Consider the following 25,268-nt stretch of genomic DNA (forward strand, 5'->3'; position numbering starts at 1 on the left):
AGTGCTGTAAAATTTTATTAGGGAAAAAAACACCCTTTAAACAGTTGGCTCACTTCTCTGCTGAAGGAAACCTTTCTCCTTGAACAGTCAAAAGTGCTCGGACCAAGACAAAAGTACGTTGGTAAAGTTTAGCAGAAACCGGCACCAAGCAAAACAGTAATTTCCACATGCCAAGTGTCACTAGCTCCTTACTTTGGTTATAAATCAGGTGTGCCCATGTATTTTTTAGACTGAAAACAATGGTCAGTGAGTTATGCCTGAGTTCATGCTTCACCCTCACACAGCCGAGACTAAGCCAAGACATTATATAGAACCATGTATTAAGTGAAACTGCTCTCAAGAGCTTATCAAATTAAACTAAACGGTGTTACATTGCTCAGTGTGGTTCTTTTTTTTTCCAGAGAAATAGTATGTGATTTTAACTATTATCGCTGAAAACAAAATGAAAACATCATCACTTTCTCTTTTATTTTCCACATTTCTATTACCATGTGGCAGGTGATGCGGCAGTAAAATGCCATAAAAAAAATTCACAAAGATGCATAAGTGCCTTTGGAACTTTGGCCCATTGGGCTTTTATGCCTAATTTCACATGTATTCAGTGTCTAAAAATATATTAAGGCAAATAGATAGATAAGGGTACTGAAGAGACCAAGGGTCTAATTCAGACTTATTTATGCTGAAAATCTGTACGTGTCCTGTACAAATAGTACCAAAACAAAGTGAATTGCCCATGCACCTTTTTTATAAAAGTAAAGTGCTTCCATGTACTTTTACACTACGTATCTTTAAAAAGTTGCCTCCATGAATTAGATTCAAGAGGATTATGCAGGATCTTGATACAACTTTAAGAACCCAAGCCAAAAATACAAAATTCAAATCCTCAAAACTTCTGCAAGTTTCCACAAGAGAAACCTCCTAGGAAAGTGAGTTTCAACACAAAGAAAGTACTCACAGTTTGATGTCTATCTCACATCTAAAGGCACTGACATTCCCAGACAAGGTTTTCTACCACCTACCTTCCCTTCAAGAGCTGGCATGTCAAATACACCCCAAGGACGTCTAACCTCAGACAAAGCATGGCCATTCCCGCATTCCAACCCTTCTTACCCCAGTCAGTAGTAGTAGTGGTAGTAGCAATATCACAAGTGTTTCCTTGGGATCAGGATCAAGTCACCTTTAGACTTCTGTATTTCTGTTTTCCATGTGAGCATCTTAGCCATCAAACTGCATCAAGCTGCCCTGTTCTGTAGAAGCCCATCAGAGACTCACCTCACCCTTCACACATAATTATGGATTTACAAGGTTACAGAAACACGTGTTCCTCTTCTCCAAGATGACTTTGGACAGGGGACAGAGGCAATCCAGTAACTGGCAAGGCATGATACTCATTTGACTGTCATGTTCCTAATGCTCCTTGGTATTTCTTCCCATGGATAATTAGGGTAGATCTTCACTGTGCTCCGAAATTTTTCCCTTCACTTAGAGAATGTGGGGTTGTTAATGTGTATTCAATGTGTGGCAAGACACTTGGATGTTGGATCCTGCCTTGCAAATCCTTCTTGGTCAACCTCAGTTCAACTGTTTAAGGAACCAAAACTCTAGTTTTTGAGCCATTTATTACATTTGTCTTTAACTCAGTTAATCTGGTTTATCACTTTCAATAAATAGAATTCACATGTCCACGTACCTTTAGAAACTGAGGCCTCAGCTGATTTTGAAGCTGTGGATTAGGGTTCTAAATTATTAAGAATCCTTAGGAAATTTTATCAAATATGACTTCCCTCAATATTTGCAAAAGGCTAAAATAGCTAGAGATAAAAAACCTTAGACATCATTAAATATTGTAAGATCTCACTCTTGCCTCTCCACTGAAAACTGTAAAATAGATTATGTAATGTAAGAACAAACTATAATTGGATGAAGTGAGACTAAAAAATTGCAGGTTTATGTTCCCCCTAATATTAATTCTCTGCCAAAGCACTTCATTAAATCTCAGTTACAGGTCAGAGTAGCACCATGAAATAGTAGGATATGTTAAATAATTATGTACTAAGCATGGGTCTATGTTGCCTCACTTCACTTTGTGAAAAAGGTAAATGTGATTTTGTGAGGCAAAAATTCCATATCCACCAGACATTTATAGATCAGGAGAAGGAAATAGATTTGGCTGCAGGATCCCCTGGTGTTCTTCCTCCATAAAGTATTTTCTCAGGTTACCTATGAAATCAGTGAAGCAATGGTACAGCTGTTGCTAAAACACGCAGCTAGAAAAAATTAAAATGAAGGGAAACATATACATTTATTTCTTCTTAAATGAAAAAACATTTGATAATTCTTCTGTATTTTCAGTGATTTGACTGAAAAAAGTCAATTGAGCAGTGTAAGGCGACAAGGAAGCAGGGAATATCTGGGTCCATAAGGGCAAACATGATGCTTGACTCTTCCCTAATGCATGGAAGAGTCAGTGCCAAAGAAGGGTAGTCATACCATGCCATTTCGGTTTGTAGATCTAAGATATTCGACCTGGATCTGTGCTCTTGACAGAACAAAGGCTCCCAGATCAATGACACTTTTGGTTTCCACTCCGGCCAGTTTGTGTTGGCTTTGTGTTCCTGCTGCCCTTGCTAATACAGGGCATGTTCTACCACAGCAACGAGAGCAAGAACTGATTATTTTTTAAGTGAATAGGCTGGTTGGGTTTTTTCAATAAACAGTTTGAAAGTTCAAACTACACTATCATCTAGAGTTTGTAAATTTTTTCTCTGATCTACTTTATTAAAATAAAATTGGTTGCATTATGTAGAGACAGTTTTATTCAGCTTTTCTGCTGCTGAACACTCAGACTGGATACCTTAATACATGCATAGTCGCAAATGAAGCTTAAAATGTGGTCCTTTACACTCAGCATAATTTGGAGGGAAAAGCATCCTAGACAGATGTCTACTCCATGGTTTATAAGAGTATGTGATACCATCCGCACTTTTCACAGCTAAACCCTTGAAAACTGGGAGATTGACAAAGGGACCCAAACGTGAAGAGCATTCATTAAAAGATGTAAATAGCCAAGATCCGTGCTGTTTTGTTTCAATCTTTTTTATCCTGTTGAAAACAGGAAAGCCTCCTGTCATGCAGGCTTAGGGATTTTCAGGGCCCAATAAAGGTTAGTGACATTTTCAATTCATGTTTGTTTTCATTCTTCTAATCATGAACCCTGTGTCAGCCTGAGAAACCAGCTGAGCTTAATCCATAACCTTTTACAAGTGAAACATTAACTCACAGCATGTTCTGTTGTCTTTTTAAAGCAATACAAAAGCAAAGGGAGGGAAAAAAAGAGCCACAGCATACATGATAAAACATAGCAGCCGCCAAATGTGAAGGTTACTTGAAAGCAGTTACAGTTGTGGACAATAGCATATTTTTAGGTCATTAAATTCATCATGTTCAGATGTCATAACCGCTGTTTTTTTCACAAGAGTATTCAAGACAGAAGAATAGAGGCAAAAACATAGGAAGAGCCAAGTAAAGACTATCTAGAATTTTATCCTACATTTTGATAAATATCCTGACACATTGCCATACCATCATTTTTGATTAGTATTAACTATGGAGAAAATATCCATCTAGTTTCTGCTCTTTCCTTCTACAGATTAATTCATCCCACTGGTTTGCCCTGCAAGTTTCACCAGTTGAGTGGACAATGCTTCAGGGGTTTATGGCAATACAGTGCAACAGGCTGAATTTTGTACAAGGGCAGACTGCTGGCCACATATGGCAATCTTCCTGTCCCACCGAGCATGTGGAATGGCACACACTGATCAAACCTGGAGAGAAGAACAGCTCTGACTACAAAGCACACAGGGTCAAGGAAGGCTAATTATTTCTCCAGCTTGTAAAAGCCATCATGGAGAAAACCTGACCTCCTGTGCCTCTGTTGGATAACGAATACAGTCACACGTGTATTAAGGAGGTTCTCAAGTTACAAACTTTTATGACCCAGAACAAGAAACCATGTTAATTCATAGAGAAAAATAAAGAAACAGCAGTCAGAAGCTATCTGAAAACAGAATAGTAAGACATAAATAAAAAGGTATCTGATTTAAAAAACAAAACAACCTAAGAAGAAAATGCAGCTCTCAGAAAAAGTTTTATTAAATTTGAACTAGTGTATGAACCACAGATAGTTCCTGTGGAAAAAAGAAACCTAAACATGGGCTTTGTGCAGTATTGCTGATGTATCTGAGATTATAAAGAGATGTGAAATAAGGGAGATTTCACAGGATTTCTTTTCCTTACCTGACCACCTGTATTCAAAACATCTTTGGATTCTCTATTCCTGTGTGATTGGATTTGGAGAATAGGCTGAAAAATTATAGAGGAGAGGGAAGACGAGAAAGGGAGAAAAGAAATAACTAAAATGTAGGCAGAGAGATGTGTACAGATGAAGTAAAATCCTACAAGGGCCATTTCCTTAGCAAACCAGTCTAAAATATTCAGACACAGAGAAAGCTGACATGACATAGTGTCTTGGGGTGACCTTATGATGTGTATCCCATATCGCTGCCTACGCCCAGAAATTAATTATTGGCCTTTCTATGCCTCTGAACTGAGCCTGAGAGGGGGAAGAAAAAACTGAGCAAAACTTTCTCAGAGCAGTTTGCAACTTGTTCAAGGTCACATAAAGATAGCAGGTTTTTTTTTCCAGCTGGGGCAGAGGAGCGAGGAAGCACCCGGCTTGCAGCTTTTCCAGTCAGCTTTTGGCCAGTTTTTTCCAGTTTCTTGTTCTCCGGAGAGAGACTGAGAGTTGAACTTTTCCTTCTCTGGAATTTCGGATTTTCTCCCTTTTCTACTGGACTGCTTGATTGCTGTAACATCAGAGCACATCGGGAGGATTTTCCACCGGGCACAGAGGGCCTGGCCCTGGGCCAAGCCCCAGCTCCGAGGAGACCAAAGGGAGGACTCGAACACTTTCCCAGGTTTTTCCTCTACAGCGAAAGATTTTACCATTTAACATTGTTTTCCTTTCCCGTGTGTTTGTTAAATAAATAGTTTTATCTTCTTCACTTTCCTTCGAGGAAAATTTATTTTTTTTTCCCGAACCTGGTGGGGGGAGGGGTGGTTGTACCTTCTCTCAGAGGATATATATTTCTAAATTTGGCCAAACCGGAACACATAGACAAAAAATAGAAGGATGCTACTGCACTGATGATGCACCAGGACCTGATGCTGTTTCCCTGCACAGGTTGCCTGACCACAACATTTTGACAGTACCTATGTGCCTGCTGGCCACCACAGCATTGAGACTTCCTCGTTTAGCTCAAGACTAAGAACACTAAAAACGTTGAATGTGAGGCTCACAGAAACAGCAAAGTAATTCATTACCTGCTGCATGTTGCTCTCCTGTGCAGCAAAAAATTTGGCATGGAGAGCAGGACCCATCACCTGCATGCAAATCATCAGGGAAATCAGTCACTGTATCTGCCAAATGCTTTTCCCTCTGGTTTGTCAGACAAAATTACTGGTTAGACTGGGGGCACACAGCCACAGTCCAGCCCTCTTCTCAGGAGCAGAGCACAGAGAGAGACCAGAGTTCCAAGTCCTGCTTAATTACCTGGCCTGCTCCTGGGGCAACATAACTAATTATCAAGGACATAGTGTAGCATTACCATCAAATCCAGAATAAGTAAAAAGAGGCTTGGGAAGATTAAAAAGGCTTTTATGGCTAGGGAAGTACACATGAAAGAAAGTCTATTAACAGATGAGGGGGATGAAATTAATTGCAACTCAAAAATAGGTAAGATAATAGTCTTGCTAAGTGGAAAATAGAATGAAAAAAATGAACTGAAAGGTCCACCAAAAACAACCATTGGTAATCCCATGTAAGACTCTACAATTTAAATATTTTCTTATACATTTTAAATTTGCAATTTAAATTTACAATTTAAATTTACAATTTAATTATTGATACAATTTAAATATTTCATTTATCTTTATGTATTATGAGAATTAGCTAACAAATTTATTCACTCACTGATTATTATAACTTCAGAAATACATCTGCATATTCAAGCATGACCTGTGATGATGTTGTAGCAGTTTCCAGATGCTTCTCTAGTTTGACTCATATCTTTGTGATCTCATCAATCCATCCATCATCTATCTGATCTTCATGTTGACTAGCCTTCCCTATGTTATTACCCCCTTAGTGCTGCCCTAATTTCTTTCCTGAATGTTTTTCCATTCATAGAAGGTTTAAATAAGATTGTCAGCTAGTTTTTGAGAGTCCCTTTTTCTTTGACTGTATTTCTACTACTGAAGACCATTTATCTTTAGGTCTTATGTCAGTGTATGTGCTTGTTTTTTTCAACATATCTAGGACCATTCATGTCCCTGGTTAGTTGCCCAGTCTCACTTCCAGAACTGTATTGCATCTGTCACTGCAGACAGATCATGCTGTTAATGTATCACAGATCAGTTAAGACAGCCACACCACTGGAAACTCCTGGTCCTTCCATCTTTAAATATCCTTTCTCAGGAGGTTCAAAATAAACTTCATATTCCTGTTGAAATGGCATTTTTTAATGCCCAGTCCAATGGAATCATTCCTTCTCATTTGTTCTTCACACCGTGGTTGGATACTGATGATAGAGGCCTGTGGTGAGAGCTCAGTGGCATGCTGTTGAATCTGCCAGCATCCCCCTAAACTTTTGAGATAAGAGGTGTCAAGCGCCTTGTAAACAATAAATAAAATATGTAGTTAGTGGGTGATTATGTTTTTTCAGTGATGTGGTTTCAGCACTGTGTATGATTTAGGTGCCTTCCCCTCCTCTGGCAGAAGCTTTCTGTAGCATGGTGATATTCCCAGCATTTGCTTCCTGTGATTGTATAATCACAAGGAGATGAATTTTTCTTGAAAGGGATATCAGTAAGATGGCTCAGCTATAACATTCTCGCATCAAATTCGTTGTCATGGATAAAAAAAATTCCCTTCATCCAGTCACAAATGGCCAATTCAAACATTCATACACAGTCACAGATTTTCACAAGATCAGCATGAAAGCCATCAGCCAAATTTTGCAGTTTGGCTGGGGCATTCTCCCTCTATAATGCTTTCCTGAGCTGCAGTTTCAGATAAGCACATATCACAAGTAGTAGTAGCACCTTGGTAGTACCTATGAGCTGTGCGGCCCTGACTTTTTTCTGTGTTTCTTTTGTCTTAGACCGTGAGTAGCTCTACAGGTTGGCAAAGCGAACACTGCATAAGGGCTAACTATTACCTGTGGTAAGTCAGGCCACACAGACCTTTTTAACATTATTTCCTCTCTTTGCTTCTGAAGTTGCACACATTTGGTCTCTCCTGTTTTGCCAGCCTTGGAGTTTATCTGCTCACTTCCTTCTATGGTTCGAGTCCTTTATCTGCTCTCTTTGTGTGAGCTTATTTTACCATGTCTCACCAGCTCAAACACTGCATGATAGCACGGTCCAAAGGCCTTAGAGCAGAAAGTGGGCATTACAGACAACATTTCACTGTATCACAAAGTTTTCACCTTTGAATCTTTCACAATGCTCCCACTCAGTCTGGACATCAAGTTCTTTCACTTTTAAACTTATAAAAGTCACTGTCTGTTTAACATTCAATTTCTGGCCCTGGTTGGGTTTTTTTATTTTATCAGATTATGCTTCTAGGATGTTAACTGAGGAGGGATTGTCAGCGATCAGTTTATCAGAACCATTATAATCAACTAAATGCCTTTCTGCCTTACTGCATGAACCCAGATCAAAGTTCTCTACTAATTTTGAGAATTCATATTGTTAATAATCCCAAGTCCCGTTACAGGAGTGACTGGTGGATTTACTTGTCTTTTAATGGGCTTCTCTTGGTCCTGAGAATTAGATCACAGAATCACAAAGACTGAGTGTGAGGAGGTGAAACAGCGATACAAAGCAAAGCAGAAATTTCAGAGGCTGGAAGCTCAGAAGTGGGTGATGTTAGGCTCTAGTTCCAGTTGAACTCCTGAATACCAGGGCTGAAGGACTGATGATCCCAGTGTTCCCCTCAGCCTCAATGGGAGCTACTGTATTCTCAGCATCTCTCTGAAAACCTAACCCTCATCATTCAGTCCCCATGTCATTTAGTTGTTTGCAAACAACTTTGGAACATATTTGGAAGCCTTGCCTCAGAGCGAGTGGAAGGAACAGGACTAAGCGAGGAGAGAGAAAGCAGTGTTGGGCACTATGACATTGTTACTGATTACACAATATAGATGTTCAGTTGTAGTAGTTTCCAAAGGATAAAACAAAAGGCTCAACACCTGGAGTGCTCAAGCCAGCACGTCTCACCCACCACATCTGCTCTAACCAACAGCTGTGCCAAAGTTAGCAATAGTCTTTAATGGCTTATCACTACTATTTGTTCACTGCCTCCACCTCCCAGAGGGCTACCCCCTTTGCCAGATGCAAATTTTGATAATTAAAACAAAGCCCCCAATACCAGTGCCCTGAGTACAGAACCACGTGTTTCAGGCTGTGCTTTAGGCAGAACTTGAAGCAAACTGAGCCCAAAGTCATGAGGCTCTCTCCCTAGTTAGCAGGAGGTGGGGGTTGAAGCCAATGGGTATCCTTGATCTTTAGCATACCATTTATTTCATTACATCTAATTTGGTTGATATTATCAACATTATTACACTGATAGTTGTTTCAACTCAGACTAATTTAATTGATAGAATTCTGTGTCCTTGCTATTATATGAGACAATTAACTCTCATTAGTTCACATTTCACTCATTTTCCACTGACTGATTGCACTACATACTGATACTTGCTATCAATATGTAATGCAATCAGTCAGAGGAAATGTTGGTATAGTATTTCTAAAAACTATCACACTTATCATTTTGATTGTCTTCAAAGTACCAATATTTTCCTATAACTTAATGGTTTCATAATGCAATGTTTTGTATTAATAACAATCTTTTTAAGGTCACACAGTTAATCACATACTGATTAAACAGTAGTTAACTAATGAGGGTGACAACTTATTAATAAATTGCAGATGATATATTTCCGTTATTCAGTGTAACCTTTAAAGAGCAGAGCTTAGACTGAGGGTTGACTTAAAGATGTTTTGCCTCTCTTTTCATGTATCTTCCTGAGGTTTCTTTTCTTGAATTCTAGGCATTTTTGTATGCTATTGTCACAGTCCTGCTGTAACCATATGGACACCTTTAGCAAAGCAAGGACATGCAGCTGATTCTTTGATACAATGGTGAAGAGGTTACTCGAATTGTACTACTGGTAATTTGTCCTTCAAGCACCTACAGCAGGGAGTCTATAATGGTAAGGACTGAAGAACAGAGGTCTATCAGATTATTACATCAGAAATGCTAAAGATTCAAAGGAAAGAAAAGGGCAAAAGGTAAAACCAACTTAATATAATCCACTGAGCTTTCAGTGAAGTCCATCTGAAAATGCACTAATAATTTACTCAAAAAATTGCATACCTAATTTTCTCTTCTTAAGCATTTGTATACCACTACTCCCTGGTGTGAATTTGTAGCTGTGTTTATAAATAATAAACTTCCAGTCCTTACATTTCTATGAAGTTTAAAATTCCTCAATATGCTATAAAGCATAGATCATTCTGTGAAAAATAGTAGTCCAACATTCTTCAATATCTAATTTGTAAATCTCATCTATTCAATATCAAACACATTTAATCAGCTCTACAGTGAATCTGAAATGGACTCTTAATCTTGAAAAGTTAACAACATAATAAAGCATAAAATAAATGGTTTGCAGTTGGGGACTTTAAAAATTCCCTACAAACATATTTTAAAGAGTAAATCCAAATTAGTCTTGCAATGCTAAATTTGATGCTAAATAATGACAGAGGACATTTAAATACCATAGTTACTATAATAATCTCTGTTTGAATCATGGCTTCCATGAACTGGGCTAAGCCTTTAGACAGAAACTAATTGCTACAAACACTAATTTTCAAGTCCCTTTTGTTTCCTATTGCAGGCACCTCTGGATGCAAAAGGTACCCAATTAGCAGAATTCATGGTTCTGATTGTGCATTGTGGGACTAGTATAAACACTGCTGATTACTATTCCACTATAATGGTTGATTTTTATTTATTTTTTTTCTGATTGCTTAATAAGGCCATCTATTCTGCATCAGACACTGGCAAGGCTGCTGGTGAAATCAGTTAGGTCACTTTTTCTGGTCATAGTAGCAGGAGGAGCCTTGTGATGGTAAGAGATGACTAAAGGCATAATTACAGGCTATTTAACTACATCTGTTTCCCCACTTAACATTGTCTGCTCAAGTTAGTTGCAGTTAAATAAATAAAAAGGAAAATAATGGTGAAGACACTAAAAATTACTATTACATGGGTAAAACTCTAGGGTTTGTTATAATTACAGAAAACAGAGTTTGCCATGATTTTTAAAAGGCACTAATTTATATTAGATGGTTTCTATACACATGCACTATGGCTGGTTGCTGCTGCTTTTACAGCCTATGTTATTTAAGTACCTATTTTTTCACAGGAATTAGTTGAAACTAGAAAAAAAATTAAGATGACTATTCTTTATTGAATTTTGCTGTATGTCCTCACTCAGTATAATTACACGACAAGACTCCTTGTGATTTTGTGGTTAAGAACAAATATCCAGAACACCACCAGTTCCTGCCAATGACAATGGGAAGAGCAGAGAGCTCTGGGTACCTCCATTTGTTTCTCTAGTCATACAGGGATACTGTTTTGACCCTTTTATTTATAAAGGTAGATCATATGTTGTCATTTCTGAATATATTGCTGCTTCATGATGAAAAATAACACATAAATAAATAAGTGCTGTCAAAGCCCATCTTGCACATGGACATATAGCCAAACCATTTAGAGCAGCAACAAGTCTAGCTAACATCAGGACACATGTTCTGTAAGTTCCCTGCACTCTTTTGTTCTGTGTACATAAATGACATAATGTAATCAAAATATCCACTGTAACACTGTGACATTGACAGAACAAAGGAGATAGCTTGGTTGGTGGTTGTAAAACTAAGATACTCAAATATCAGAGCAAATATTGAGCTTCTTCATATCAGTTGCTAACAACAGGCAGATTTTTAGTTACCACCAGTGCAAAACCCACCGAGAACAGTGAAGTTTTGTCAAAATAAGGCAGGTGTCCTTACATGCTCAGACTAGGAGTCCTAGCACAAGATCATCAAATACTTTAAAATACATTTAAGGCAATAGAATTAGCCAGTCTATGTCAGATAGGATTATGGCCCTATTTCTTTTATTTGGGTGGGTTTTGGTGGTTTTTGGTTGGTCGGTTTGTTCGGTTTTGTGGTTTGGTTTGGTTTCAGGATTTTTGGCAGGCCAGTGGAAATAATGTGGGGTATAGTAGGAAAAGTAGTAGGTTGTTTTCTTCAGGTGTCCAAATGCTCACTTGCTCTGGGACCTGGTTTTGCTGGATATGGTGGAGGGGAATGATGAAGCTCTGCATCCTCAGTTATACACTAGCACTACATGAGACCAAAAAGAGTTAGGAATCAGATACTCTAAAAGCAAAATTGCAGTAGTAGGAAAGAAGGAGTAAATAAGTGGTACAATCCTAATTTCTCAAGTGTGTCAGAAAAGAACGTCCTTTCAGAGCTGAACATTGCAGGATCAGATGCAGGAGATGGCGTAAAAAGCAGTGGCACTGGGGGGCTCTGCTGCCAAGGAACCATCACCACACCTGGGGTGCAGTGCAGGCAGAACCTGTTGGTTCTCTTAAATCTGTAGAGGCTGCTGTTAACACAGGGTATTCCTATTGTGCAAAATGATCTTTGCTTGGAGATACTTTCTTGGAAACAAGTAGTTATGACAATGCACATCCCTACTGTGCATGCACATTTGTACACATGCACTCACCAATGCATATACATGACATAAGATCAGAAGTATGATCATAGAGGATTGAGACATTCACTATTCTGCACACTGTAGAAGCATCTGTACTTCAATTACACTGCCTCTTCCTGGGATTAGACTTCTCATTTTCATCAGATTCTCACTCAAGGCAATACATTCAACACTGACCTTATTCTTCATCTATTTCTACCATTTGGATAAAGAAAATGAAGAGCACTGTTCCTGTTACCATTATAGCCCCATTTCATTATTTTGTTTTCCCCTAATGCAACAACTACCCTTCTAGCACATCTTACTCTTGGCTCCCTCCTCTACATGCTGTCTAACTGCAAGCAGCTAAGACAACATTTCTCCTGTACTGTTCACTCCCTCGCTTTGTTAAAATCCAAAGCCTTGCTCTTTAATTGAAGGCTACATAACAACTTCACTCTGACCTCTTCTGCACTAGCCAGTCAGACTTTTTAAAACATTTCTTGCGAAAGAGTGGATTCATTCTTTAACCATTTGTAGTGAGCTGTAACTAAACAGGTTTCCATAGCACCATTTACCCCCGGTAATTTTGGATGTTGAAGTTCCCAGTGTCACAACATCCCTTCTGAGCAAAAATAAAAAAAAGCATTAAGAAAAAGAGACATGAATATGATACAAATAACTATGAGCTACCTGTACTATCAACTGAATTTCTTAACAACTTTCAGGATTGTCTGAAGTGCCTTGTGTGGTGCCTTGTGTGAACAGCCAATGCGCTCAAACCCTGCCCATCATATGTCATTTTTATTAAGAGATGGTCAGTCCATTTGCTCCAGTTCTCGTATTTCAGGCACCTATCATTATCGTTTACCCCTGGCCTTCTTTTTTAGCAGATCCTTGCTAACCTTCTTCTCATGAATCAGTTTTGGGGACAGTGCAGCTTCTCCATCTGGAGTACAGCAACTCTACAACATTCTCCTAAGCATGGGCACTGTGGAGACAGGCAGCATCACACTCACACACAGATGGTGGACCAAGGAGTGAGTAGGCATTCACTGTCAGGAAAGAGAAGGAGGGCTACAGCCATAAAATGGTCTCATACACTGTGTATATGTTCAAATTTCATTACAAAATCATCATGAAATGGTTCTGCAGCTCATGTCTCCCATATTGCCAGGTTCAGGATGACTCCACTGCTGATGTAGTGGTAATATGCTGTAATTTAATCAGTCACAAACACGGTAGGCAATCTGTGTCTGGGAACTATTTAAAATACAGTTCTATTCACCATTTTCCCTGGGTCAGTAGGCTGAGAATGGTCAGGAGCACCAAATACCTATCTGAGACTGCACAGCCCTGCCAGCTGCTTGTCTTCCTGCCCAAAATAGTGTGACTTGCTGGCAGGCAATAGACCTGTAGATGACAGTGGACAATACATTTGAGATACATAATCACTCCCCTAGCTGGAGATTTTCCTAATAAATTTATTTCAGGGAAATTAGGGCTAAAAAAGTCTTTTTCAAATTTACAGAAGCAGATGTATAATCACTTTGGTCCAAACTCCAGTTTTCTGTTACAATGATCAAGAAATTTTCTGTGAATTTACCTGCTTTTTTTGCAGATACAACAGCTCAACAGCTTTGTGTATGTTACTATTCATTTCCCATATAAAATATTCTAAACCCATTCTCATATATTTGTTAATCCTTCACACTCACACCATTTTTCTTTCATTCAACTTATTTTTAAAATTACTATTACTAGTTATCATCTTAATGTTTTTCAATATATGCTTGCCTAGTTTGCTAACATGGTAGAGAGGGCAGGAAACTGTGACCTCAGCTATTTTGTACTAATAAACATGAGGAGTGTTTCTGGCTGTTACCAGGTGAGTTTTATAATAGACAAGGCAGTGTTGGTTGGTTAGGTTTGGGGGAAGAAGAAAAGATGCTCCCAGTTTTTTTGAAGTACATTAATAGTAACAAATTTACCTGGCCTTTACCACCTTCAGTCGTTGCAACACTTACTCAGATGGTGAATGTGTTCCCAGCTGAGTCAAAAGCATCTCAATTCTTTGGAGATGTGCTTTTAGTAATGATTACTGGGTTTTGGAAATGAATTTATCACTTTTTGAAGCGTTTGATGCTGAATCACCTGCTTACTGCTGAGATAAAAAAATAACTGCATCTCGTTCACAGGACCTTTCTTCACCATCTGTATCTGAAATACAAAATAAGAGAATGTTTTCTCACTTATCCCCTACTCAGCAACACCCACAAACACTAAAATTATCAGTTTCCACCCTCATTTAAAAATATCAGATTTCCTTTCTGTACTACCATGCCCACAGCATCTGTCCCTGGTATTACTGTAGACATTTATCTCTCTGACCTTCATCTCTCCTTTTCATTATTGCTTGCAGCATCCTCCATTTTATGTCACCCTGTACCTTCTCTCTTCCAGCCCTGTTGGATGTTTGGCATTTTCTTATGACGATTTAAGGATTTCTAAACAAGCAAACAAACAGTTGCTAAACAAGGTTTCTTTCACACCCATGTGATGAGAAGCAGGAATATAGGATACTACCTTTGCTGCTGTTTAATGTTGCTTTGTTTAATTTGTTTTGTGCTGATTCATGTGTCTCTAGGATGTGAGTCACTTTTGCTGTTATACTCTGTCTTCAAGCTGAAGTCTCCATTCCTCTTCCAGACAGGCTGGTCTCTCTCATAAGCCCTTCCTGAAAGTACCACTTCTATAAATACAGAATAATACAACACCTTTACTCAGAGATGCTCACATAGCCAGTAACTTGAACTCAGCCATAATGTACAAGCAGTAAAGATGATTATATAGAATTAATAAAGGCACAAAAATATCTCATGTGATTCCCACTGATCATAAATCCTTATTTTATTAAGCATTTTAAGATTGAATACTCAGAAAAAGTTTAGATACCTAACAACAAAATATTTTAAAGTAAGATACATTTTTTGGCTTCATACGTTGTCTAAGTAAATTTTAATAAACCTATGTAAAAATTATTAAACAACAGACAAAGAGTGAATAACATTTTAAAATTAAAGTATGAATTATTATTAATCCAGGTCTCAATTTCAAACTATGTATTTTACAAGAGAAGAGTTTGGATACAGTTTTTTATTTCCTGTATAGTTTTTTATTTCCTGTGTTATTTAAATCTATTTGAATCTACTCGCTATGCCAAGCAGTGTTACCAAGCAATCAAAATCTGGAAGCATACAAGTGTAGTTGAGGACAAAACATATAGATCCTGTATTTTGAAAAGTATGTTACCCTTTTGTGTCAAAAATATTATCCAGCAACTTTGTTCCAACTGGATGTCTACCAAAAAAATAAGACAAGTTGAAAATCAGTGGAGTTAAACCCCTTGGAGAGATGTAATACTGTGAGTATAATTGAAATGTTAATAATTATGCTCATGCTGATAATTACCAAGGATAGTTTGGTATAGTAGTTACAGAGCTCACCTTTCACCTCTGGGTCTTGGATTTGATTTCTACCTGGGACTGTATGAACAGAGTTCAATTATCTCCATCGGCCTTTTAGTGGAAGAATTTTCCACCCCTTTCACACTTCAAAAGTAAACAAGAATAAAAATAGAGATGGACAGAAAAAACATTTTATTCTCCCCATCAGCTAATTAGTATGAAGTTTGGGGCGTTATTTTTAATTAAATTTGACAGGAAGTATAATACAATTTAGACCATTGGAAAAGACACAAAACGACTGAAAAAATGCAAACTGAAAACAAAGCTCTACTCCTTCCTCTACCATTTCTTTTAGTATTTTGAGTATAACATACAAAAATTACTGTAGTGTCATAATGTAAAGATAAAACAACTCGTTGCTGTGCAACAGCCTCATAGCTATGAATCCAACCTTATCAACACGACACAAACACTGTAGACCAACACTTACCCTACTCAAACACATAATGAGAAAAGGAAATAAATTACAATTTATGCACAGGATTAACAGCAGAAGTACAAAAAAATACATCAACAAACTCAGTGTTTTGATGCTGGATTTTGTCCCGGTTTGAGACAAATTCAGAAGAATGTCCAAATTTGGACGTCCTCTGATAGAAGGCGGGTTACAGCCACTCCTCTCCCACCAGGTTAGGGGGAAAAAAATTTTCCTCAGAGGAAAGTGAAAGAGAAAAAAACCTATTTATTTAACAAACACACGGGAACAGAATAATAATTCTGAATAATAAAACCTCTCGCAGTGGAGAGAAACCAGGGAAGATTTTAGAGTCCTTCTGTGGGAGTGCTCTTTCTCCTTGTCTTTGGAGCTGGGTTGGCATGGGCCCTCCAGGGCCTCAGTGGGAATTTCTCCCGGTATGTTCTATGTTGTTGAAGCAGTCCAGAAGAGAGGAAAGGAAAAGACGAAGTCCCAGGAAAAGAAGAGTTTAACTCTCCACCTCTCTCCGGAGAAACAGAGCTGAAAGCTGGCTGAAAAGCAGCAAAGGGCTCCGCTCTGGCTGCCGCAGCACAAGAATGCGCAGGAGTAGTGACCTTGGAGCACAAAACTGCTTTGAAAAGTTTGTCTGGCTTTTTTTTTTTTTTTTTTTCTCCTCTCACACCCAGCTTTAAAGACACAGAAAGGCACAGAAATCATGTCTGGGCATAGAGCAGTGATAGGGGATATCACATCATAAAGTCACCCCAAGACAGTTTTAATTAGCCCAATTGCCTCCATCTACCTGCCACATATAGCAGGAAAAGAGTAATTATTGCTAGATTATGTAGGGATCTAGGCACATGGGTCTCTAACTTAAAGGTTTCAGAGATTTTATAGAGTTCCACTCAGCAGTGCATCTCTTCTACACCGTGAAAATAAGAACTGGGCAATACCTGAAGCCCTAATGCAAAGTTATGAGGCAGTATGCAGTTGGGAATTTAGGAAACAGTGAAGCTTGTCTTATCATGAAAAGTGAAATCTCAGAGAGTCCTGCAGTGATAGGCAAAAATTAAGATATAAAGATCAAATTTTAACAGCAATCATTGTTTATGAGACACTGCAATTAGTTTCCATCAGTTACATACCATTTACTATGGTAAACATTGATTTAATCTGTGAGTTGTGCAAGTCTGAAAAAAAACCCCAGCTATTTCTGGTACAGGGCAGGATGCCATTGGCCTTCTTGGCCACCTGGGCACACCCTGGCTCATGTTCAGCTGCTGTCAACCAGCACCCCCAGGTTCCTTTTCTGCTTTCCAGTCTGTAGCACTGGCTGGGGTTGTTGCAACCCAAGGGCAGTACATAACACTTTGCCTTATTGAACCTCATACAACTGGCCTCGGCCCATTGAGCCAACCTGTCCAGATCTCTCTGCAGAGAGATCCTACCCTCCAGCAGGTCAACACTTCCACCCAATTTGGTGTCATCTGCAAACTGACTAAGGGTGCGCTCGACCCCCTCAACCAGATGAAGATACTGAAAAGGGTTGAGCACAAGACTGAGCCCTGGGGAACGCCAGTAGCAATTGTGAGCCAAGTGGATTTAACTCCATTTGACACCACTCTTTGGCATCACCCATTCTGACAGTTCTATACCCAGCAAACAATGCACCTGTTCAAGCTATGAGCAGACAATTTCTCTATGAGGATGCTGTGGGTAACAGTGTCAAATCCTTTGCTGAAGTCCAGGTAAAAAACCTCTTTCCCTCACCTGCTACACTGGTCACTTTGACATAGAACATTTATTTATTAACAGAACAATCATTTATTTAACAACACTAAAGTTTGGTTTCACACTGCTAGCAGGAAACTTTATGGGTGAGCCATACTTCCATTTGGCAAATATATTAATTGCTCACCATTTACCATATCTACAGTTTTAAATGCTACAATGACAACACATGAAAACACTAAGTGCCTTATTGAAAATGGAGAATTGTGACTTATCCTAGCTTTTCATTGTAAAACATCAGGATCATACATTCATCCAGTGGCATTTGAAGGCCCTCCTGAGGAGAAAAATATCAAATGAGTCTTGTATTTATTGCTATGAAATAAATACTCTAGTCCCTGCCTAAAAAAATGCAGTAATATTGGCAGTAAAATTGCTAATTACAAGGGCATAATAATCTGTCTGGTAATTAAAGCACCTAATAAAAAGGAAAAGGACAAGATAATGCTGTGGCTGAGGGAGTTGTAAGATGTGAGGAATGAAGACATATGGGAGGAATCCTGCCCCAAGTCTCACCACAAAAGGACCAGAGTCAGAGAAGAGAGGTTGAAAGGCCTTGCGATGCACATTCCACTTATCTGAGAGATGTGCACAGGCAAAGCACTGTGGGATTGTGCAGTGTGTGACAATCTGCCCATGCCCTGGTTCATTCTCTGGCTGCATTTCACCTGCGGTATTGCCAGTCACATTTTTAAAAAATTACAAACCCCCATCAACAAGAGTCTTACAGAAAAAGTTACCTAGCAATTAAAATGTATTTTGAAAACCTTGAAGTGGTAAAATGCATAAATCTGCAGGGAATGCCTGAGGCACTGAGGCAGGGAAGAAGAGCCCCCTCAGTTAAACATAATCAAAGGCTTTGGTATTAAATGTACAGCTGATGTATTGCACCCACAGAGTTTCAAAACAGTTAATACAAGGTTTTGACTCCTTGGGCTTTAAAACAGGAAGAATACTAAACCCCAAGTGAAACTGTGAAAATAGAGAATCCATTAAAGATATTCTCACAGTAGGGCACAATAGGCCTTCTATTTAGTGGCTCACAGATAATGGGTTTACAAAGCACATAGTTATCAAGTAAATGACAGATGAAGGAACTTGAAATAGTGATTTCAAATCTGTATTTCTTCAGCCGTGCTCTATTTTTTTTCACAAGAGAAGTTTATCCAAAAAATTTTAGATACCAAAGGATTCTGGCCTTGAAACTCCTTTCACACCTGCTTTACATGGGTATCTCGTACATCCATGATCTCTTTCAAAAATATAAACATTTCCACTTCATCAGGTATAGCTTGACTTATTTGTGTCCCTGAATCCTCTGATTTCTAAAGAAGACAGATATGGTGCTAGTGGCCATTACACACGTACTCTCTATTATGTTTTTCTCCATTATTAAATGTCCTTCTTGTTGACTTCATAAGCATTTCAGTACACGTGAGGATATAAGCAAACACAGCATTTCAAGTGCAGATGCATTAATGCCATGTGTCTTGCAAACACTGTGGCTTTTTGTTTGTGCACTTAGTCACAATGTTTCACCAATATCAGCCTGTGCTTCAATTTGCAAATTTACATTTGTTTTTCTTATCTTTAAAACTCCACCCATATCTAAACTTAACTTCCAAAGAGCTAATCCCCAATTTTTATCCACCCTATTGGTTTTCTTTCTTGTGCCATATATAACCTTACACTTACTGGCATTTAATGTTATGTCAGATGCAGTTTTTCAGTCATATGCCTTCTAAGGCTTTTTTTTTTTTTTTGCTGTTTTTGTAGAATGAATGTTCTAATCCTTACCCATACCTTTATGTTCTTTGCAATTATCTCACTGTTCTAGACCAGCATATGTCCTCACATGTTTAGCCAGCTCTACTGTGAAAGCTGTTGCCTGTTGTGCACTTACACAAGTTTGTCAAAGGTTCCAGAACAGTCACTTGTTCTGAGACCTGGCATTACACAAAACAGTGGTCCAGGTCATCATTATGCTCAGCTCCTTTCCTTCTACTTTGTCCAGCTCATTTTGACATTTCCAGGCTTTAACAGCTGTTTTTCCTATTGGAAAATGCAAAACACTTTGAAGAGGCAGGGGGTGGGCAAATACTTCAATGGAAGAAAAGCAAATCTGTACTCCTTCATATGTTGCTCTCCTTAGTTGATATCACAGATCTAAAGAAGTACTTTCACACCTGCTGTCAGTAGGACTTCTGTAAGTTGCTCCTCTGTATTCTCTCTTCTTTCTCATTTAAGGTGCAAATTTTGCACAGTGTTTTCTATAGGCATGAGCTGGTAATTAAATACCAACTAAGGCATTGCTTACCACAGCAGCTGTCAGTGATCCCCTCTGCCAGCAACCCAGCACCACAGCCTGGGCAGCTGCTCAGCCAGGACACGGAGCAGGCCAGCCAGAGGATCCCTACCCAGCATGATGCGGATCCCCAGCCCTGCACAGCTCTCACTTGGGCTCTGCGGCTTCTGTGCACTGCCCAGCTGCAGCTTCAAACAGGCAGATCCCACTTAGCACTGAGCTAGCTACGCGAGGGACTACTAAGTTGGCTGACAGTCTTACCTGAAGTAGAAATACTCTTCATTTTTATATTAACTTTTCTTTTTCCTTTTTCTTACCACTGCTGGGGTTTTTGCTCTCTGTGAAATGACACAAACTTCCCACAGATTTTTTCTTCAAACAAATTCAGATTTCTTCCTCTTGGTCAACATTTTCCTTGTGTATAGATTATGGTTCACATTAAAATTGAATTGAAATATTTTGTGACATTAAAAGTACTGGATGGCAAAAGGAAAAGAAATTTACCTTGGCCTGTCCTTTATCGCTCTTGCCAGACTCTGTTCCAGTTCATCTGACATTTTGGCATCTCTAACTGATTTCTTTTGACAATCGTTGAGTGAGTTTTTAACACCTGGGTTTTTTCACTGGGTTGGTTTTTTTTTTGTAAATAAGTATGCATGCTCTACACTACAACATGTTAGCTTGGTTAAAGAGCCTTTTCTCCATTTTTCCACAAATACTGTTCTGTTGCAAATGAAGTCGTAGGGCATTGGTTTTCTGTGTGTCTTTGTAAATTGACTCTGCTTTTTGTTGTTGATGTTGTTGTGTGTCCTCCCTCTTCCCTCTGTCTTCTTCATATTTCTATGGCTGGAAGACAAAACTGAGCTGGTTATTGAGACAGTATCATTTATTTGTGTTCTTTAAGCAGGCTGTAGCAGAGCCAGAAGATAATGGGCACCTCATTTATTCAGGCTTTGAATGATCATATTTAATTCCCAGTGACAGCTGTCTTCACCATATTAGCATTGCAAATCAGCACTGTTTTGTAATGGCCTTCTATTGAACATGATTCAATTACGTGTGGTCCATAGCGAGGCAGGATACGGTCTTAGTATCTATAGCAATATTTCTGCAAGCTGCTGCTCTTTACACTGCTCACATTTAAGCTGTCTGTTTATCACAATGCTTTCCTTGAACTACCCTGAACTCTCTTCATTTTGCAGTGAAATAAAGAAGAACGAATATAATTTGTGAAAGCAGTTATCTGGTCAGCTATACTACATACCCTATCTTCTTTACATATGCCTGGAATCAGGAAACACTTGTTAAAATAATTGTTATTTACTTAAAACATTTATATTACAGAAGTCATTAAGATGGATTTAAATTATAATGCAGTGTTAGATGGTACTAAATATTAAAGCTCAATGCTGGCTTGAAGAAAAATTGTAATAACATATCAAACAAGTAAATTTTGTGTTAGTGTCATAGTTTTTCGAGGAAAGGGCAGTGAGGCTTAACTTTTATAAAACAAGTTAAAAGTCATAAAATTTAAAAAATACCATTTCAAAAGGTTTTAGAAGTCGTATTTCATTTACTGTGGAATGGCTAAATCCTGTGCTCTAAGTATTCTACTCTTTCCACATCGTGGGCTGACTTGTGCATATGACATTTCAGGCTATGCTGTTGAAGGCCTAGATTTCAAGACCATAGCTTAAAAGGTATGTGTGTTTGTTATAATATAAAAACCCTTATAAATTCTGATTCCAGCTGTAAGATAAGTTCTCCTATTGGGCTAGGCAGCCTCAAAAAAGAAAAGCTTCCTTTGCACAAATTCAGCAAATACATGCTTCAGTCAGTGCAAGGCAAAGCACAAACCTTACTCTTTCCTTCAGGTTTTCCATTCCTATGTTTTCTACAACATTTAGACCTTTTCTTGCAGAAATCTCATTATACACAATACAACTGTCCCCAGCCCCAGGGCTCTCTTAGCATCCTTCATCTTAGTGACAAAGTGCACCTATAGCAGAAATACACTGTTTATTCCACCAACTAGAGTGCTGGGCCATCATTCCAAAGTTTTTGGTAGATCAATAAGATGCAAGGTTTTTTAATCATATACAAACCTTGAACTGTTTAAAGATACTTTCTAGGTAATTGCAGCAGAGGAGCTGACATTCCCAGTTTGAGGTTGGTCCAGCCAAAGATGCCCCAGATGGGGTGGAAGGTCACAGAAAGCCACACTAACCATACCACTTCCTCCAGTGATACTGCATTGGATACCACTGTGCATATACCACATTCATTCACTTTTTAAAGGATTATTTAAGGTTTTTTTTCTTTTTTTTAGTCCTCATTCAAACCTTTCCACTGTCTCCTCCAACAGATTATGTTGTCTTCTTTTCAAAGATTTGCTACGTGTTAATTTCTTGATTGGATTCCTAACTTCACATATGAGATTTTACTACATTTTTGTAACCAAAGAGCTTACGTGAAAATAATGACTGCTTCATCACTCACATAGGGGATTCACTGCATTTTTTTAAAGCAAGACCCATTTGTTGTTCATGACTGGGTTTGTTTACATATATCAAATTATATATTCACCTACCTGGGAAACAAACTCAAGTTCATGGAAGCAGTTTGACTTACTTTTATCATGCCTACTGCATAAAAAAACTATGTATGTACAAGAAAATACCTGTACATGCTATTTTTGCACATGGTCCTTCATGAAGCTGCTCCAAGACCCTAACAAGAGTCAGTTACACAAGAGGGTCTCAGGCCCCTAAGAGGTATTTAGGGATATAGTGCCCATAAATGACATGCAATGCCAAAGCCTGCTCTGCTCAGATATCCAGAAAAGGAATGTGTCTCAATTTATATTACACTACTTGAGCCTTTCAACTGGCTAAAAACTGTTTATAAAGGGAATTAAATAATATGGATAATGAATAATGGAATAAACCTGTCTCTACCATACATGTTTAGAGTCACATTCTCTAAACTCTTCACAGACAATCAGAGATTTTTAAAAATTAGGAGGAAGTTGTTCAGTTATTTTCATACATTTTTCTCTCTTTTTTTCATAATATTACCTTGAAAGATTTAAATTAAAACTCTTTTTCTTAAAGAATTATCAACAGGGATAAAACTTTGTTTAAGGATGAATAATGGAGCAAGATAGAAGAGCAAAGGAAAGAAAAGCACACATTACAGGGAAGAACACAATGAAAGGCTTTATAAAATGAAGGAAGAACAAGATTTTATCTGTACCCTTCAGTTCTTTGTCCCATTGAAAAAACTGAAGAAAAAATTATTTTTAGTAAAATGCAGATTTCCATTGTGCGTAGTAAACAATTCAACTATGTCAGGCATGAAGAAAATTTGTACATATCTGTCCTTGGTTTGGCTGGAATAGAGTTAATTTTCTTTCTAGTAGCTGGTACACTGCTGTGTTTTGGGTTTTGTATGAGAATAGTGTTGATAACACACTGATACTTCAGATGTTGCTAAGTGGTGCTTGCCCTGAGTCAAGGACTTTCAGTGTCTCGTGCTCTGCCAGTGGCAAGGTACACAAAAAGCTGGGAGGGAGCCTGGCCAGGACAGCTGACCAAACTGACCAAAGGGACATTTGACAACATAAAATGCCATTCCCGAAGTATAAACTGGGAGGAGTTGGCTGGGGGGGGCTGAGCACTGCTTGAGGGCAGGCTGTACATCTGACAGTGGATGGTGAGCAATTCTATTGTGTATCACTTGTTGTTCTTTGGTTTTATTACCCTCTCTCTTTTATGTCCCTTTTCCTCCTCCTTCTCTTTCTCCTTCTCATTCTCATTATTATTTCCATTATTACTATTATTATTATATTTTACTTTGTTTCAGTTACTAAACTGCTCTTATCTCACCCCACAAGTTTTACCTTCTTACAGCTCTCCTATCCATCCCACCAAGGAACGGCATGGAGTGAACAAGCAGCTGCAGGGTATTTAGTTGCTGGCTGGGGTTAAAATGCAACAGTATCAAAATATGTCCCTTCCTTATCACCGTCTTTCACCTCAGAAAAATTGCGCTACGACTAAAAAGGAAAAGCCAGTGGAATGTCTACGCTGTGGGAGGTCCCGGTGGGGCTCCCAGTGGAGCATAAAGCCATGCTACAGCAGTCTGTCACATGGGTCGTACTGTATGACCCTCCTAGATCATTCTCAGGCACACATTTTCAGATGTTGACCTTTGCACAAAGTATTTTTCACTGTTTCTTTTCCTAGGAAAATGTGGTTTCTCTTACCACAGTATCTCCCTCTCATCTAATTTCACACACACACAATCACTACTAACCCAAATCTGAAACTTACAAACGATTGCACTCCTACAGGTTTCCTGAAGACCAGCAGTTAGCAATAAAGTCTAAAAGACAGGAACATAAGTCCACCCCAGAGGAGCACAGATAGCCTCTGCTGCTGCCAATGCAGCTGGCACAAACACTGACGGGAGGTCCATGTAGGGCACCCACATGGCTGCTTGGCTTAGGACACTAGAGAGGACTTAGAGGGAGGTGGAAAAGGGGCTGCAGTACTGGACACAGTAGATCCTAATCCATAGCAACCCAGGCTCCACTGATTTTATCACTCAGGAAAAACCTTTTTATTCTGAAATAAGTAAGCTCTTTTTACATGAAAACTACACAAACAAAACATCACCTCCTGAGTGTGTACTGCTGTTATGTAAGAGTGGTCACACTTACAGTCAATTACCACAGAAAACCAGGGAGTTTCTATATTGCTGTATGTAATGGATACTAATGACAACTTCCTCCACCTGTCATGTAATTTGGTGTAATTAATGTAATTTGTTCTGGTAATTGTAAGAAGGTCAGGATCAGAGTTCATGAAATATGAATCATTTCCACATATTCAATATTTATCATCCTGTGCTACCCACACATGCCATTATTATACAAATAACTTAATTGAGAAACAATAAAGGTTTCTATAAAATAAACCTTTCATAGAAGTAAGGAAATGAAAAGTAAATCCCATAACACCTTATTGTTCAGCCAGAGGCACATGTTCTGTAGCATTCATATAGCATAGGCCAGCACTCCAAAATCTCCTAGAAGTGCCAGACTTCCAAAGTCATTACTTATCAACTGCTTTGCAGTAACACTTTGTTTATGCTACTTGCTCCTGCCTCAGACGACTTATTTTGCAGAGTACAGAGGAAATTAATGCAGACATCAATGGTGGAGATAAAGCAACTGGCATTGCTCAGCTTGATCTCAGGAGACTGTGCTCATGCTCTCATGTATTAGTCTTAGTTAAGAAGAATATTAAGCAGGGATTTGGAGGATAA

At 38.6% G+C, this 25,268-nt stretch overlaps 1 long non-coding RNA gene across 1 annotated transcript in view; it reads right to left on the reverse strand.

Annotated features, from left to right (window-relative positions):
- LOC116446093 overlaps positions 1-14,652 on the reverse strand; it is a 29,349-nt gene extending 14,697 nt beyond the window's left edge. The window contains exons 1-3 of the long non-coding RNA XR_004241046.1: positions 14,486-14,652; positions 14,291-14,406; positions 14,054-14,119 (exon numbers count right to left, since the gene is read on the reverse strand). This is a non-coding gene — a long non-coding RNA (uncharacterized LOC116446093). The remainder of the gene's footprint in view (positions 1-14,053; positions 14,120-14,290; positions 14,407-14,485) is intronic.
- Positions 14,653-25,268: the final 10,616 nt, after the last annotated feature.

Source organism: Corvus moneduloides, chromosome 6, assembly GCF_009650955.1.
Source record: "Corvus moneduloides isolate bCorMon1 chromosome 6, bCorMon1.pri, whole genome shotgun sequence".
NCBI lineage: Eukaryota > Metazoa > Chordata > Aves > Passeriformes > Corvidae > Corvus > Corvus moneduloides.